Source organism: Choloepus didactylus, chromosome 3, assembly GCF_015220235.1.
Source record: "Choloepus didactylus isolate mChoDid1 chromosome 3, mChoDid1.pri, whole genome shotgun sequence".
Classification (NCBI taxonomy): Eukaryota; Metazoa; Chordata; class Mammalia; order Pilosa; family Megalonychidae; genus Choloepus; species Choloepus didactylus.
In genome coordinates this window covers 207,670,980-207,689,759 of record NC_051309.1, presented here as the reverse complement: position 1 = coordinate 207,689,759, position 18,780 = coordinate 207,670,980, and the positions used below count along the sequence as shown (strand labels likewise).

At 37.4% G+C, this 18,780-nt stretch overlaps 2 pseudogenes; both read right to left on the bottom strand.

The window, feature by feature from the left end:
* The window catches only part of LOC119530626, a 31,807-nt pseudogene extending 21,331 nt beyond the window's left edge, over window positions 1-10,476 (bottom strand).
* A 143-nt stretch (window positions 10,477-10,619) lies between these two features.
* On the bottom strand, window positions 10,620-14,560 carry LOC119530625 (annotated as a pseudogene).
* Window positions 14,561-18,780: the final 4,220 nt, after the last annotated feature.

The following is an 18,780-nucleotide window of genomic DNA, read 5'->3' as shown; positions in this document are numbered from 1 at the left end:
GTTTCATTTCTTTTCCCCCTTTTGGTCAAGAAGACTTTCTCAATCCCATGATGCTGGGTCCAGGCTCATCCCTGTCCTGTGTCATGTCCTGTGTTGCCAGGGAGATTTACACTCCTGGGGTTTACCTGCCGAGTGGACTTGAAGAGAGAAAGGCCACATTTGAGCAACAAAAGAGGTTCTGTGGGGGAGACTCTTAGACACAATTATTAGTAAGCTTAGCCTCTCCTTTGCAATAACAAGCTTCATAAAGGCAAGCCCCAAGATCGAGAGCTCAGCCTACTAAATTGATAGTCCTCAAAGCTTGTGAGAATTTCAGTAATACATTATTGAGGTGGGGAAGTTTAATATTTCTGCATTTTTCCCCAGTTCCTCAGGGAAGAATACATATATTTTTAAAGAATATTTTTGTTTTCATATATATAGTTTATAGCTACATATATATATACACACATATATATCTAATGTTAACAGGAAAAATTATCATATTATCCCAGTAAATACTGGTAAGATATACAGTGTGATAAAATACTTTCCAGTCTTTATAAATGTATACATACGTGAAAACTTATATTTTAAATAAATATAGGATAATATGAACATATTTTTCTTTAGTCTTATTTAACTAAAATATCTTTTCACCTTAAATATTTTGTATTATTCCCATAACTGTATTTTATAAATTAACTAATCAGTCCATTATAGTTTATTTAGCCTATGCCTATTGGTTGGAGGTTTACTTTTTGATGATCCGTATTTTTTTTTTAATCTTCATTTTATTGAGATATATTCACATACCACGCAGTCATACAAAACAAATCATACATTCGATTGTTCACAGTACCATTACATAGTTGTACATTCATCACCTAAATCAATCCCTGACAACTTCATTAGCACACACACAAAAATAACAAGAATAATAATCAAAGTAAAAAAGAGCAATTGAAGTAAAAAAGAACACTGGGTACCTTTGTCTGTCTGTTTGTTTGTTTCCTTCCCCTATTTTTCTACTCATCCATCCATAAACTAGACAAAGGGGAGTGTGGTCCTTATGGCTTTCCCAATCCCATTGTCACCCCTCATAAGCTACATTTTTATACAATTGTCTTCGAGATTCATGGGTTCTGGGTTGTAGTTTGATAGTTTCAGGTATCCACCACCAGCTACCCCAATTCTTTAGAACCTAAAAAGGGTTGTCTAAAGTGTGCGTAAGAGTGCCCACCAGAGTGACCTCTCAGCTCCTTTTGGAATCTCTCTGCTACTGAAGCTTATTTCATTTCCTTTCACATCCCCCTTTTGGTCAAGAAGATGTTCTCCGTCCCACGATGCCAGGTCTACATTCCTCCCCGGGAGTCATATTCCACGTTGCCAGGGAGATTCACTCCCCTGGGTGTCAGATCCCACGTAGGGGGGCAGGGCAGTGATTTCACCTTTCAAGTTGGCTCAGCTAGAGAGAGAGAGCCACATCTGAGCAACAAAGAGGCACTCGGGAGGAGGCTCTTAGGCACAATTATAGGGAGGCCTAGCCTCTCCTTTGCAGCAACCGTCTTCCCAAGGGTAAAACCTACGGTAGAGGGCTCAACCCATCAAACCACCAGTTCCCTATGTCTGTGGTCATGTTAGCAACCATCGAGGTGGGGAAGGCCAATAACCCTGCATTCTCCACAGGCTCCTCAAGGGGGCACTACATATTTTTTTCTTTTCTTTTTTTTTTTAACCTTTTCTTCCTTTTTATTTATTATTTTTTTAATCATTTTATTGAGATATATTCACATATCACGCAGTCATACAAAACAAATTGCACTTTCGATTGTTCACAGTACCATTACATAGTTGTACATTCATCACCTAAATCAATCCCTGACACCGTCCTTAGCACACACACAAAAATAACAAGAATAATAATTAGAGTGAAAAAGAGCAATTGAAGTAAAAAAGAACACTGGGTACCTTTGTCTGTTTGTTTCCTTCCCCTGTTTTTCTACTCATCCATCCATAAACTAGACAAAGTGGAGTGTGGTCCTTATGGCTTTCCCAATCCCATTGTCACCCCTCATAAGCTACATTTTTATACAACTGTCTTCGAGATTCATGGGTTCTGGGTTGTAGTTTAATAGTTTCAGGTATCCACCACCAGCTACCCCAATTCTTTAGAACCTAAAAAGGGTTGTCTAAAGTGTGTGTAAGAGTGCCCACCAGAGTGACCTCTCGGCTCCTTTTGGATTCTCTCTGCCACTGAAGCTTATTTCATTTCCTTTCACATCCCCCTTTTGGTCAAGAAGATGTTCTCCGTCCCACGATGCCAGGTCTACATTCCTCCCCGGGAGTCATATTCCACGTTGCCAGGGAGATTCACTTCCCTGGGTGTCTGATCCCACGTAGGGGGGAGGGCAGTGATTTCACCTTTCAAGTTGGCTTAGCTAGAGAGAGAGGGCCACATCTGAGCAACAAAGAGGCACTCGGGAGAAGGCTCTTAGGCACAATTATAGGGAGGCCTAGCCTCTCCTTTGCAGCAACCATCTTCCCAAGGGTAAAACCTACGGTAGAGGGCTCAACCCATCAAACCACCAGTTCCCTATTTCTGTGGTCATGTTAGCAACCATCGAGGTGGGGTAGGCCAATAACCCTGCATTCTCCACAGACTCCTAAAGGGGGCACTACATATTTTTTTCCTTTTTTTCTTTTCTTTTTTTTTTTTAACCTTTTCTTCCTTTTTAAATCAAGTGTATGGAAAAAAAATTAAAAAAAAAAAACAAAAAAGAAAAACATACAATAAAAGAACATTTCAAAGAGACCATAACAAGGGAGTAAGAAAAAGACAACTAACCTAAGATAACTGCTTTACTTCCAACCTGTTCCTACTTTACCCCAAGAAAGTTACATAATATAGCAACATTTCTGTGAACTTGTTCCTACTATATCCATCAGAAATTAACAGACCATAATCATTCCTGGGCATCCCCAGAACGTTAAATAGCATATCTTTTCTTCTTGGATTACTGTTCCCCCTTCCTTAATTGCTCTCTATTGCTAGTTCCCCTACATTCTGATGATCCGTATTTAATAACACCATGTTATGAACCTCATTGTATAAAATCTTTGAGCACATTTTCATAAAGAAAACTCCAGAGAGTGGAATAGCTGGCTCAAGGAGAACAGAAATATCATGGCTTTTGATACACATTGCACAATTCGTATTTTTTAAAGCAGAAATGAGAATCGCAATGCTGATTGGAATAGACCGTTTGAATTTAGATCAGAAACAAGATCATGCAGCCTTGATTCTACTGGGAAGATTACAAGATTGAGAAGCTGAGTAACGATCTATGTTTTAGAGGACAAGAAGGTTGTCATTTGATGAATAGAGACAAAGAAGCAATTCTGTTCATGGAAGTAAATAACAGAGCTCGGTCACAAAAGAACAAAGGGAAAATATGGAAGAGATTCTCATATCTGATGCAGAAGGAAATATAATGGTCAGGTATTTGTACTTCACATGGATGGTCAAAAATGTCCAGAGGGATAAAAATTGATCAAATTGGGATGTCATTCAACTGAAAAGAAATAATCTGGAATTAAAAATAAATTAATTTTTAAAATTATTGACCTAAAATTATTTGTTTTATATCAACCTTTTTATTTTTATTAATTTTTCCATGCAGGTCTTCCATGCAAATGGATGACAGCTTCACAGTTGTACTGCATCCCTTAGAAAATGTAATAAGAAAATTGGATCTTTGGTTATCACAAAAGTTCCCATTTACTAAATATCATTTTTTTCCTTGAAAAATTTTAAGCCTCCTTATGTCTTATCTGTTTAAAAAAAACCTTTTTCTTAAGAACTTGTAGTTAGTTTTGAGAGAGCAAAATGTTCGCTTCTTGGTAAAGAAGGTTCACTTTTGGTCACGAATCTTTTATCTAATATGTTGTTGTTGTCTATGACTCATTAATTCTTTTGTTCTCCTTGTTGTTAGTGCTCATTACTTTGCTCATTTAAAATCAGAACAGGTTAGAAAGGTTGAAAACTTTCTTTAATGTGTGTCCTGAAAACAAACAGCCTATGAGATAAAACTGAACACCTGAGCATTTGATGTATTATATCTCCATAATATCTGACAACACTTACTCCCTGGTGATGCAATTTTTTTCCTAATAGTTTAATCTCAGTCTATTAAAAGGCAATTACAGATAATGCACATGGGCAGGTGGTGAAGGATGCCCAAAACAGCTTTTGTAGAGAGGTTATCAAAACACAATTCATCGAAAGGATCTCTGCATTGATTTTTTAAAAATGATTTGAAAAATGGAGTATATAGATTTTAAAAGACTAAATACAACTCAAATAGGATGGAAAGAATTTCCTCTTGCTACTTCATAAAATACATTTTTTGAAACCACAGGTAAAAGTTTAAATAATTCTTTGTTTTGTTTATTGGAACTAAATTCTTGTTTTTTTATTACTTTGTGCAGTTTTGAAAAATATATATTTGAGGATACTGATGTAATTTTGTAATTCTTAGGCTTAGTGCTGAAGTAAGAAGGCTGATCACAGCAATAACCATCACTGACTGTTTAAACTGCCATGTCACGACAGTTTACGAGAAAATAAAGGAGGCTTTTGAGACATTCCAATTATATTCAGTTGAAGCTATTGTTTCATTCACTCAGAGACTTCAACTACACTGGCAATCACACCAAATAACAGTGACTGTGTGGAGTATATGAGCATTCCTAAAATCCTTTTTATAACTTATTTAATATATGAGATGTATGTGCCCTGCTTGCTGTGATGAAGGGAGAAGTATAACATATGGAGTCATCACATTTCACACACCCAGGCTGTATGTGAAATGTCCACTGCTTATTCCCCATCCACCCCCACCCCCGCACACCATAAAAGCTGTTGCCTGAATCAGTTGGAATGTTTTTCCAAGTTGAGTTTGACGGCTTCTGGAACGAACTCATTAAAACCAGGCTCTTTTTCCTGACTTACTGTACTTGGTGAGAGTCAGATGGACCCTGCCTCTGGTTCCCCTCTGCCAGTCATGCAATTGTGACATTTTTTCCTCTTTAAAATGAGGTCAGAGAGAGGCTGTCTAAGGAGTACCTCCTACACTTCTACAAGACCAGAGAGACATTAAACAACCTTTCTGTGAGAGCAGCAAGGGGAAAAATAAAAATGGGGAGAATGTGCAGTGTAGTAGAAGTGAGGAGAAATCACTAAAAGTGACTAGAACATCAACTAGTTCTGTGAACTATGGTTAGTCACATACATTTTCTGAATCTCGGTTTGTTTATCTGTGAAATAAAGGGGTTGAACTAGAACTGCACTTTTCAGACACTTGACAGCAAAATTCTTTTGGCTCCAGAAAAATCTTATGCGGAAAGTCAGTATTTCAAGTATAAGAGGAAAGCTGCTTGGGTGGAAGATAGATTGGGAGTGAAGGGTCCTGGGTCTATATCCATGTAGCCTCCGTCTTGCTTCCTACTCAAATCCACAAATGATGAATGTATGTTGAAAAGACTAGATTAGATGCTCTTAAGAATGACATTGAGATAAACCCGCTGCTCTCTGATTCTCTCCTGTACCCTTCAACACGTATATTTAAGCACAAAAATCTTTGAAATCAGATTACTCTCTGGAATGTAACTAGAAACATCTGGTCATAAGTGATGGAATTATCCACCTGCAGTAGCAAGCTCTGAGAATAGCTTATGGCAGGAACAGAAGAGATTTGGGTACAACCAAATTTCATGAAATCTCGGGGAGGAGACGTGTGATATTAGAGATCTGTAATGAAATGGATTGTAACTTGCCCTAGTGAAAACTTTTAAGAAGAGAGGATGGTCAGGATAAATGCAGTGTGGTATTTCCCAGAGAATACTTTTCTGATGGATATTAATAGCTGTATCTTGGAAAGCATTATTTAGCTTCTCTACTAGTTTAGGAAATACTGGATTAGGCCACGTTAAAATCGTTTCCATATTCTTTTTACATACACTTTGATATGCTAATTTGCATAATAGAATTTCAAGAGGAATATGTAGTTTGCAGCATTTTCAAACTTATTTTAGAGAGCACAAAAAATTAAAGAAGGAAAGCTTAATTTGCATTCAATGAGGAAGGTGTTGGAATCATAGATCAGCTTCCTCAACACATCTAGGTTGGTTGATGGCTTTGGAAAAATTCTCTTAGGCTTGTATAAATAAAACACAAAGGCATTTAGAATAACATACAAGTTCCCTTTCATCTGTATGTCATGTGTAGCAGTCCAGCCATGGCAAGTCTTTTCTTGATATCACAGATCACTATATATGCTTATGGCTTGTCATCCTAACAAACTTGCAATAAACCTACATTTGTTGACCATATAATATGATGCAACTTGTGGCTTAGCAAAAAAATTTACTCTAATATAGGTTATAATTAGATGGTACATTGAAAGCAGTCATTTTAATAACCATTTAAGATGATGTGGTAGAATCTTGAAGTAATGGGTTTGGGGTATAAAGTGTTTTAGAAGCCCTCACTTGGGGCATCACCTGTTCTTTAGTGGCAGGATGGCAATAATAACATCATCTCCAACCTGAGGGCATCTCCTTTGAGCAACTCCCATTAATGCAATTCAGCCTGATGTCCCCTACATGCTCCTTTGTTTATTGCAATAAAATGTTATTTGCATGGGATTTGTGTGCCAGAGTACTCATTTTTGACAAACCTCAAATCCAAAAATCCATAGATATACTTTACCAACCCATACCATCTCAAGAGAGGACTCAGCCTTTGTTATTAATTCAGAAAGCATGTTTAAGTCCTTTTGTTGTAGATGTGTGCATTCATATATGTAATTTTACATATACATTTCTACTCTTTTGTTTTACTTTTACAGAAATATAAAAAGAGTACTCTTTCACAATCTTTTTTCCCTTACTTGACAATAAGTTTTAGAGATCTTCCCATATCTGAACTTACCTGTCAAATGATTTTTATGACTGCATTGTGTCACAGAGAATTCTTTTATAAGCAATGCTAAAATGAATATTCTTTGTACATACCTCTTGTACACACATGGAATAATTGAATTGTTTCCTAGGATAGTCTCATAAGATTGGAGTACTGGCCCCAAAGATACACTCGACTTAGTTTTAATCACATTGCCCTAACAAAGACGTCTCCAATTTGCAGTCTTCTCAACTAGATCAGAGTCTCCATTTAGCTGCTCCAAAAGGCAAAACCTGTTTCACCACCATTATAATTTGTATTTCCCTGAATCAAAGTGTGTTTCATATGTTTATTGAATGGTTTGTTTCCTCTCATTTGCTCATTTTTCTGTTGGATCATATGTCTTTCTTTTTCTTATCTCTTTGTAACAGCCTTTATGTTACATGTTTTGCTGATATGCTTTCAGGAAGTTACTTATCTAATAACTTTGTTTATGGTGCTGTTTATCATGAAGAAAGCCATTATTTATATATTTTTTTTATGTAGTCAAATGCATCAATCTTTTCCTCAAAGACTCAAGAATGCAAGAGTTTTTGGTTGTCAAGAAAACTTTCACATGCTAAGATTGAAAAAGAAACAACACTATTTCCAACAATGACTTTCAATACTTTTATTGTTTTGGGGGAGGTGGAAATGCTTTTTCTTTCCTTTTTTTCTTTTAAAGCAGTTTTATTGAGATAACTTCACATACCATATAATCCATCTAAAGTGTACAATCACTGTCTTCTAATATATTGACAGAGTTTGCATACATCACCACAATCAATTCTAGAACATTTTCATCCTGAAGAGGATTAGCTATGTTATACAGTACCAGGTTGGAAAATGACTTTTTGCTACTCAAGTGGAGGGATCATTTCAAGCCTGACATTCCTACCTCTTCTCCCTCTCATTCCCAGGGGAATAGAGGGACTTGGATTGGTGAGGTTGGTGGAAACACCGAACGTGTATGGAATCCCCCAGCAAGCAGACATTCTGTTCTCCTCCATATTATAATCTTCCCGTGACAAACTCTGATCTGTAAGGGCTGGGGTGGCAAGGGACAACTGTATTTGGAAGATAAATCACATTTGGTTAAATACTATAGTTTGGTGTACAGGTTCAAGTCATTTGAAAAACAGACCAGAAGTAGAATTTGGGGGAGCAAAATAATAGGTTCAGCTTGGATAAAGAGTGTTTATTTATAGGCCTTTAGTGGGAAGAATAGTATCTGCTAATATTAAACTGCAATTTAGATTGAATTATCACTACCAGTCCTAGATAAGCAGCACCTACACTGGATAATTTAGATTCCAGTTGTCATTCATAGGACAGAACTGTGGAGAAGATGGCCAAACTTATTAGGCTTTTTCACAAACTCAAGAGTTGGAAATAGAAGTACCCCTAGAACTTCTTGGTTACCTTCAGGATTACGTAGTTATAGTAGGTGCTCATGTAAGATATTTTCATGAAATTAGGACTCTTCGGGAAGATGGAGCAATAAGAAAACTTTAAAGAATAGTCAGGAATTACAAAGTGTATTGAGCCCATGTTCCAGTTTGCTAATGCTGCTGTTATGCAAAATACCAGAAATGGATTGGCTATTATAAAGGGGGTTTATTTGGGTATAAATTTACAGTCTGAAAGCCATGAAAATGTCCAAATTAAGACACCAACATGAGAATATCTTCACTGAAGGCAGGCTAATAGCATCCAGAAAACCCGTTAGCTGGGAAGGCACGTGGCTGGCGTCTGCTGATCCTGGGTTGTGTTCCAGCTCCTCAAAGTAGTATGATAGGAAAAAAATGTCTAGTCCAGAAAGGAAAGAGGGTGCAGAGAGACAAAGAACACAGATCCAGTAAATTCTCCTTATCAAGAGGGAGTGTCAGACAAAATGGAATTTAACAAATGATTATGAATACTGATCTCTATATAATTTTCTTTTTCTTAGTTGCTAGGGTATTAGAATAGCTAGAAGGAAAGAATGGAAATGGTGGAATGTAACCCATAGCATCCTTTGAAATTTGCTCTATACTAGTTAAATTATAATTTGAAAGTTATCACCTTTTTGTATATATTATTTCACAATAAGGAAATAATTGACACTATGGTACTATAACTCATAGCATTTTTGGAAATGTCCTATATAACTACTCTTTAAATCATACTTTGAAGGAGAGCAAATCCTTTTAATTATTTTGCTTGATATTGTTGTGCATGTTATTTTTATTTCATGTTATTTATATTAAATATATAACTGAATGTTTTAAACCATATCTGAGTTTATAATAGTTTATAATAGAATAATTTTAATATAATAGAATAATTTTAATTTAATGTATAAATTTTAATTTAATGTGTGATTTAGATATAAGATGTATGATTTTAGACATGTGATTTGCAGATAACAATATATGAGACTTGAGATTGCTGACATGTTTGCATCTAATATTACTTTTATGTTATGCATTTCCTAATCATGTTTAATTGATTTTCTTTTTCTGGTATTTGTTACTTTCTAGTGATATGATTATATCTTTGTTTTCTCTCACATTATAATGCTGATTTAGCAGGAGAGAAGATTCTGTAACTTCTGCATATTTTCTTTTCCACATTTGAAGGTATTGCTTCATGCTTGGTAATTTCTACTTTTGCCAATGTGGAGTCTTATTCTCGTTTTGGTAGGGAGCCTGTTTGTTTCTGTTGTTTTTCTCTGTGTAATTTTTTAGGGCTGTCTTCTTATCGTTGGAATTCTTCAGCTTCACTATCATTTGTTTGGGTTAAACACCTTTACATCCAACCATCTCAGCTCAAAGTAAGCCCACTCCATCTGGAGACTCAATCTATTTCTCGTCAAATTTGTGTCCACACTCTCTGTTTCGTTTGTTTGGCTTGGTTTTTACCTGTTTGTTCTGTGTTTTACATAAATCTCTTAGCTGAATATTCCACATCAAAAAGTTCCCCTTTAATACTTCAGTCTCAGTAATGGAGTTCATTTTCTTAAATCAATATGACTAGGTCTGACTTTGTCTGATGATGTCTGAATATAATACTAACTTACTTTCTTCTAGTGCTAATTATTCTCATTCTTGAGTTTGCTCCTCCTGTTCTCTGGTACTTACTTTGCTTAACTATTTGGTGAGCCTTTAGTAATCTGCTCACTTGTGCTCGAGAAACCTCATGTGCTTGATAAAGGAAGAACTTTCTACTCTCAAGGGAGTAATAGGATGTGCTGTTAACCACGTGATGCACAATTCCCTTTGCATCAACAAATCTCTAGCTACTCAATTAGAGACTATGTAACAGTGTTCTACCTCTTTGGTATTAGGGTCTAAAGATAATGAATTAATCCTGGGGAAAAACACCACCAATTCCAATGACCTAATGCAAGCTGAAGATTGGGAGTAATAACCCTGTCTAGCTGCTGCAAAGCAGCTCAAAAGATGCCTCAAAGGCCTCTTGCTTTGTACCTACCCATTCTGTACTTGGAGCATCTCCAAAATTGTTTCCACCTCCACCCCCTGTGATTTATGTCTTGTATGATTTTTTACTTCACCAATTATAATTGGCCTGCTTTCTATTTTTCAGGAATTCAAAATTTACGATCAATTCATGGAACTCTTTTTTAAAAAAAAAATTAAGGGGGAGTGGGCTTGTAATGGTGAAGAGCAAATACAAAAGCCAGTGAACTAAAGGTTTCCTCTCCTCCTGGAAATTTGAAGATTTTCCTCCAACTTTTCTTAGGTGGTCATACACTGGACATGTTTCCTTTAGAAAAAGGATCCAGGCTATCTACAAGCTCTAGTTTAGCATTTCCTCCCAAAGCAAACATTTGGTAATTTTCCTTTAACTTATTAGTTATGACATAAAAATCTGCCAAATTCATTCAACATTTGTTTCCGAGGATTGTATGCTTGTCTAAAATGATCTCTTTCATAAGTAATTTTGATCAATTCTGCTACCTGTTGCAAACACAATTCTTCCTTCTTTTTATGCTCTGCAACAGCATTGAGGTTCAGTTTCATTACATGACATTGGGATTCCAAAAGTGCAATTTGATTTGTTATAGAATCTGGGCTTACAATTGAAACCTCTTCTACAGGATTATCTTCTAAGAGATGCAGTGATATTTTTGAAATCTCTTTTCATCAATATTTTATTTCAGAATTTAGTTTAATACCTGGTACATCATTTTGAAGAGCATGTTCCTTGACTTGAATTACTTTTAGTTTTTGAAGTAGGTTACAGTGTTCTTTCTGAATCTCTGGTAAGGTACTCTTCTGCAGCATTTACATTCTTTACAGCCTCTGGTGCTTTGTCCTCAAGACTGTTTAGGTCTGCTGTTAAGTCATTTACTTCTTTCTCAGTGTGAAAGAGACTTGTGCCTTTTTAAAATTTCTGACTGCAGTCTTGATTGTTATCTGGGCTTTATTAATGGCAGAAGGACATTTATCTAATTGCTTATTTTACTTGCTCAAATTTGTTTTGTTGGGTTTCAGAGAGGACGCCTGTACTGATTTCTACAATGATATTATGTAATCTTTTAATCTTAGCTTCTATTTTACCCCTCAGCCACACTGTCATATTCTGTTTTTAAAGTACCAACACTTTCTTCCAGCAATTTCTGCTTTGTTGGGGGAGGAAGGCAGAGCATGTCAGGCACTATAGCAAGTGCAATGCAAATATATTAGCTTCAAGTTCCTTAACTTGGACAGGCAAATATTCTCCTTGCCCTGATGAACTCTGAATGCTTTGCAGTAAACTTTTCTCATTTCTCAATCACTATGCAGTAATTTTACTACTGCTTCAAGTTGTACTTTCTGTCCCTGGATCTGCACTGCTTTTTAAGGGTCTTTTTGCAGCTCCGATTCCATTTTCTTTACCTTTTTTGGAGATTACAGCCACAACTGATGAACCTGTTCTTCCTTTCATTACTTTGTTGCCACCGCCAGTTATTGTACCTGACTGTTTTATGATTTGCCACTATAAAGTTACCACTCTCTATCTTCTATCTTTTTTGTATGCTACTCTTGTGGCTTGATCTAAGTTGTTATCTACTAAGGTATCCTGTAAAGGAAAGTAAAAAGCTTGGAGGGTTTTCTCATCCTTTAGCTGTACTAAATAAAATAACAGAGGAGCATTTTCAGGAGTTTGAATTTTGGACATTTTCCCTCTTAGAGTCGTGTTATTTAAACCTATAAAAGCTGTAAATCTAATATAATGTCTTTTAAGGAAGTTTACACATCTTTAAGCTGCATCAGTAGAATCAACAACAACGTAATCTAATGCATGACCACAGAATCAAATAGCAGCATTATATTTTTCATCAATAGTTCCTAAATCCTCCAATCTTTCACATATTCCTGGAATCTATCAGATTTTTTTTTTCAAATTATTGCATCAAGAACTTTCCCCGTACTTTGATTCGTTGCTAAAGAGCTCTTTACTTCTTCAAATTTTTGGAAAAGATCAGAACCAAACTAAGTTTATTTCTTCTTGTTAAAGTTTTTGATTTTTTTTTTTTTTTTCTCTTTTAATTCCTGTTCATTTTGAGTGAGTTTTGTCTGTGTATCTTTGGTTGCAGCTTCCGTTTCTTTAAGAGTCTTAGGAGCTGTAATGAAAGCTTCCTTGGCCTTACTTAATTGAGAGACTGTGGTATTATCATGATGAGATAGAGATCAAGTTCTGATTGGCTACCTCCATCTTTGAACGTGGTTATTTTGCCTATTTGCTGAAATCCATGCATTCTTTCACCAGGCTCTCTTTTTCTTTCTGAAGCCCTTATGTTTCTTGTTTCAGGCTATTCATAACTTCCTTTAATTTTTCATCTTCTTTTTCTTTTTCCTTCTCAAGGACACTTTTTCTGGTTGTTGTCTCAATGATTATATTCTTACTCTTAGCAGATATACTTTTAAAATTCTTCAACTTTCTTTGTCTTTTTGAAGATGTTTCTTGAGTTTTTTTGCTTCATGTTTGGTATCATGTTTTAATTTCTCCCTAATTTGAACATCTTTCAAATCTGGCTGTATAAATTTCCCTTTGTTCTCCTCAGTATATTCTGTAATTTTATTTCATTTCATCTCTACATTTTTTAAAGCTCTATTTGTAGGTTTCATTTCATCTGAGAGTATATTGCCTTTCTCATTAATTTCTCTGGCATTTCATGAATATTTTCTTTTTCAGTTTCTGTTTTAGAATTAGTTTCTGTAGATCATCAATGTAATTTCAACAAACATGATTCTTTTTCCTAAATATTTCATTTTCCAAGGTAAGAAATTTGATGGCTGTTTTTCCTCCTTCTAAGGTATCTTTTCCCTTTACCACTATCTTAACTCTGCTCTGTGTTAATTTAATATTTCAACTATCTGACACAGGATTTTAATAGGTCCATTTATCCACCCACAATCAATTATGTTTTCCAAATATTCAAGCATACCTTTATTGTGTTTAGTTTGCCCTTTTGGTTTTATCATAGCAAATTATTCAGCTTTACCATGTAAAATTAAAAATCTAGTAAGTCTAGTATGCCCCTCTTAATTCTACGGCTCCAAAGAAGATTTACAACATCCTTAAATGTCTTTTTATTCCCATTTAGGTTGTAGGCAGAAGTATTATCTCTGGGTACATAGTAGTCACTGTTAGGATATCCTTCCTGCAGGTCAGTCCACTCAAACCAGAGTTAGAAATGGGTGAATGGTTGCACAACCCTCCATCCCCTAGCTCCTACCATGTTTCAGTTCTGGGTCCTTCATGCAAAAATCTTTTTTTTAGGTAAGTGTAGGCAATTGAAAACACGTATCTCATAGGCAGATAGATTTGCTCCGTGTGGTGATTCAGGAAAAGCCTCCTTTGTTCTCTGGCTGCTTCCTCTCCTAATGTTTTGTTATCATCTACAGGCATTTTCAGAAGGAAAAAGTATATGCAGATATGTTTCCGCTTCTGCTTTAAAAGCCACAATCCAGACTATCACACAGCACTTGTACTCACATTTCATTGCCTAGAGTTTAAATACATTGCCATAATTGACTACAAGCGAGGCTTGAAATTGTAGCCTATATGTGTGCTTAGTGAGCAGAGGATGGAGTTTGTGCGTAGACAGCAGACTCTGCCACCTTCTGCCCCCTGGCTGCCAAACATCCACCTGCATTCTTCCGCCTTTATACATACTGCCACTATAAGGGAGACAACCCAAAGTTCCATAGAAACATTATATTCAACTTAAACTAAAGATCTCTGGCCCATCAGGTCTGAAAGCAGGTGTTTATGGTCCAGCTGTCTAATGAGTTAAAGACGAAATATCTGTTTTTCTCTCTCGACACAGTCAATAATATAATAATGCTGAAGAACAGGATGACAGTGACAGCAATAAAATCTTCCAATCACTGAAAAAAAGGGAAAATTAGAAACTTACAGTGGAAATTGAACCATAACAATGATGGATACTGTTGGACAGGAATTGAGAAGACATTCTTCCCTGTTGATGGAGAGTATCTTCAGCAATTTAGATACAACATCCGTTGCTCTTCTTGGTTCTGGCTTTAGCTTCTGAACTGCTCTTCTGTGGCCAGAATCCTCCATTACCATAATAATAATGGACACAGGGGAGTTTGCCCTCCTTGGAGACTGACACTGGTATATGTTTGGGAATTAAGTGTCAGTTAGGCACAGACATTTTAGGCCAAGACTGAGGTTTCATCAGGAACATAATTCTGTAAAAAATAGAATAGATGTCTGAAAATTTGCTTCGAGTCATACTTATATGCATATAATCACATCAAAGTATTTTTTGGACATTGTACTTATTCTTGCTGTATTTATTTATTTTTGTGCCCTACTTACCCCACTCCCACCCCAACCACATTCTCTCTTTCTCTCTGTCACTTAATGATATATGTCTTGGGGCCATCCCAAACACTAGACTTGGGAGGAAAGGCCAAAAGGCCTTGAACTTATAAAGTCTTTCTAGGGCTTGTAAGCCATCAGTTTTTGCCCAAGTTCATCTCTATTTTTTATAGTACCTTCCTAAAAGCCTCAAAAACCACTGATACTAACTGACATTTTGGCTCTTTATAAATTCTCCCAATAAAGCTTAGTAGGCATATGATTGTTTGCTTTCTAAGTTATCAAAGGTGACATTTTTACCAAATATTTTTTCTAACACAAGACAAGTATATAGCTGTTCAACTGCAATATTTGTTTACTTGCTACAAGCTGTCTGACTGCTAAGACATTACAACCTATTTTGAGTTACATAACATCCCACCCCATTTGCTATAACATGTTTTGTATTAGTTAGAATAGACTAAACTTCTCTAGCAAATAACCCATAATGTAATGGCATGTTTGAATCTTTGATTCACATAGGGCTAATAGGGACTAGATTATGCTCACATGTGAAACAAGAGGAAAAGGCAAAATGGATGAAACATTGGCACTGAGATGTTGGTCATTCACAACAAAACTCTCAGATTCTTGAGGGACAGGAAATAAATGAGGTGAAACCTGTGATTCCCTGGCTTATTTGTTGGAGATAATTTCCAGACCATGACCCAAGGAGGGGAACCCCTGGCAGAGAATGGAGGAGGTGAAGTAGGAATCTGGAGAAGTCAAGGCTGCTAGAGTTCACAAGGGAGCAGATTGGAGAAGAGAGAACGACACACAAGAGGACTCTAGAGAAGTGCAGAGTCCTTATCAGTGTTCAGCTGAGTGCTGACCAATCAATGCATACATGTGAGGAAGCATTTTGAGGGTTACGGATAAACTGCTCAAAAGTCTGCAGGGAGGAGGCGGGGCAAGATGGCGGATTGCTGAGCTGTATGTTTTAGTTACTCCTCCAGGAAAGTAGGTAGAAAGCCAGGAACTGCGTGGACTGGACACCACAGAGCAATCTGACTTTGGGCATACTTCATACAACACTCATGAAAATGTGGAACTGCTGAGATCAGCGAAATCTGTAAGTTTTTGCGGCCCGGGGACCCACGCCCCTCACTGCCAGGCTCAGTCCCGTGGGAGGAGGGGCTGTCAGCTCCGGGAAGGAGAAGGGAGAACTGCAGTGGCAGCCCTTATCGGAAACTCATTCTACTGATCCAAACTCCAACCATAGATAGACTGAGACCAAACACCAGAGAATCTGAGAGCAGCCAGCCCAGCAGAGACGAGACAGACATGGAAAAAAACAGCACGAAAAACTCCAAAATAAAAGTGAAGGATTTTTGGAGTTCTGGTGAACATAGAAAGGGGAAGGGCAGAGCTCAGGCCCTCAGGCTTATATGCAAATCCCAAAGAAAAGCTGATCTCTCTGCCCTGTGGACCTTTCCTTAATGGCCCTGGTTGCTTTGTCTCTTAGCATTTCAATAACCCATTAGATCTCTGAGGAGGGCCCTTTTTTTTTTTTTTTTTAATCCTTTTTCTTTTTCTAAAACAATTACTCTGAGAAGCCCAATACAGAAAGCTTCAAAGACTTGCAATTTGGGCAGGTCAAGACAAGAGCAGAACTAAGAGAGCTCTGAGACAAAAGGCAATAATCCAGTGGCTGAGAAAATTCACTAAACACCACAACTTCCCAAGAAAAGGGGGGTGTCCGCTCACAGCCATCATCCAGGTGGACAGGAAACACTCCTGCCCATCGCCAGCCCCATAGCCCAGAGCTGCCCCACACAACCCAGTGTGACAGAAGCGCTTCAAATAACAGGCACACTCCACAAAACTGGGCGTGGACATTAGCCTTCCCTGCAACCTCAGCTGATTGTCAGAGAGTTGGGAAGGTGGAGCAGTGTGAATTAACAAAGCCCCATTCAGCCATCATTTCAGCAGACTGGGAGCCTCCCTACACAGCCCAGCAGCCCAGAACTGCCCTGGGGGGATGGCACTCACCTGTGACATAGCACAGTCATCCCTCAACAGAGGACCAGGGGGTGCACGGCCTGGAAGAGGGACCCACTCGCAAGTCTCAGGGGCCATACACCGATACCAAGGACTTGTGGGTCAGTGGCAGAGACAAACTGTGGCAGGAATGAACTGAAGGATTAGACTATTGCAGCAGCTTTAAAACTCCAGGATCACCAGGGAAATTTGATTGTTAGAGCCACCCTCCCTCCCTGACTGCCCAGAAACACGCCCCATATACAGGGCGGGCAACACCAACTACACACGCAAGCTTGGTACAGCAATTGGACCCCACAAGACTCACTCCCCCACTCACCACAAAGGCAAAGCAGGGGAGAACTGGCTTGTGGAGAACAGGTGGCTCGTGGACGCCACTTGCTGGTTCGTTAGAGAAAGTATACTCCACGAAGCTGTAGAACTGATAAATTAGAGATAAGGACTTCAATTGGTCTACACATCCTAAAAGAACCCTATCAAGTTCAGCAAATGCCAAGAGGCCAAAAACAACAGAAAATTATAAAGCATATGAAAAAACCAGACGATATGGATAACCCAAGCCCAAGCACCCAAATCAAAAGATAAGAGGAGACACAGCACCTAGAGGAGCTACTCAAAGAACTAAAGATGAACAATGAGACCATAGTACAGAATACAAAGGATATCAAGAAGACCCTAGAAGAGCATAAAGAAGACATTGCAAGACTAAATAAAAAAATAGATGATCTTATGGAAATTAAAGAAACTGTTGACCAAATTAAAAAGATTCTGGACACTCATAGTACAAGACTAGAGGAAGTTGAACAACGAATCACTAACCTGGAAGATGACAGAATGGAAAATGAAAGCATAAAAGAAAGAATGGGGAAAAAAATTGAAAAAATCGAAACGGACCTCAGGGATATGATAGATAATATGAAATGTCCGAATATAAGATTCATTGGTGTTGCAGAAGGGGAAGAAAAGGGTAAAGGTCTAGGAAGAGTATTCAAAGAAATTGTTGGGGAAAACTTCCCAAATCTTCTAAACAACATAAATACACAAATCATAAATGCTCAGCGAACTCCAAATAGAAAAAATCCAAATAAACCCACTCCGAGACATATTCTGATCACACTGTCAAACACGGAAGAGAAGGAGCAAGTTCTGAAAGCAGCAAGAGAAAAGCAATTCACCACATAGAAAGGAAACAGCATAAGACTAAGTAGTGACTACTCAGCAGCCACCATGGAGGCAAGAAGGCAGTGGCATGATATATTTAAAATTCTGAGTGAGAAAAATTTCCAACCAAGAATACTTTATCCAGCAAAGCTTTCCTTCAAATTTGAGGGAGAGCTTAAATTTTTCACAGACAAACAAATGCTGAGAGAATTTGCTAACAAGAGACCTGCCCTACTGGAGATACTGAAGGGAGCCCTACAGACAGAGAAACAAAGAAAGGACAGAGAGACTTGGAGAAAGGTTCAGTACTAAAGAGATTCGGTATGGGTACAATAAAGGATATTAATAGAGAGAGGGGAAAAATATATATGCCAAACATAAACCAAAGGATAAGATGGCTGATTCAAGAAATGCCTTCATGGTTATAACGTTGAATGTAAATGAATTAAACTCCCCAATTAAAAGATATAGATTCGCAGAATGGATCAAAAAAAATGAACCATCAATATGTTGCATACAAGAGACTCATCTTAGACACAGGGACACAAAGAAATTGAAAGTGAAAGGATGGAAAAAAATATTTCATGGAAGCTACAGCCAAAAGAAAGCAGGTGTAGCAATATTAATCTCAGATAAAATAGACTTGAAATGCAGGGATGTTTTGAAAGACAAAGAAGGCCACTACATACTAATAAAAGGGGCAATTCAGCAAGAAGAAATAACAATCGTAAATGTCTATGCACCCAATCAAGGTG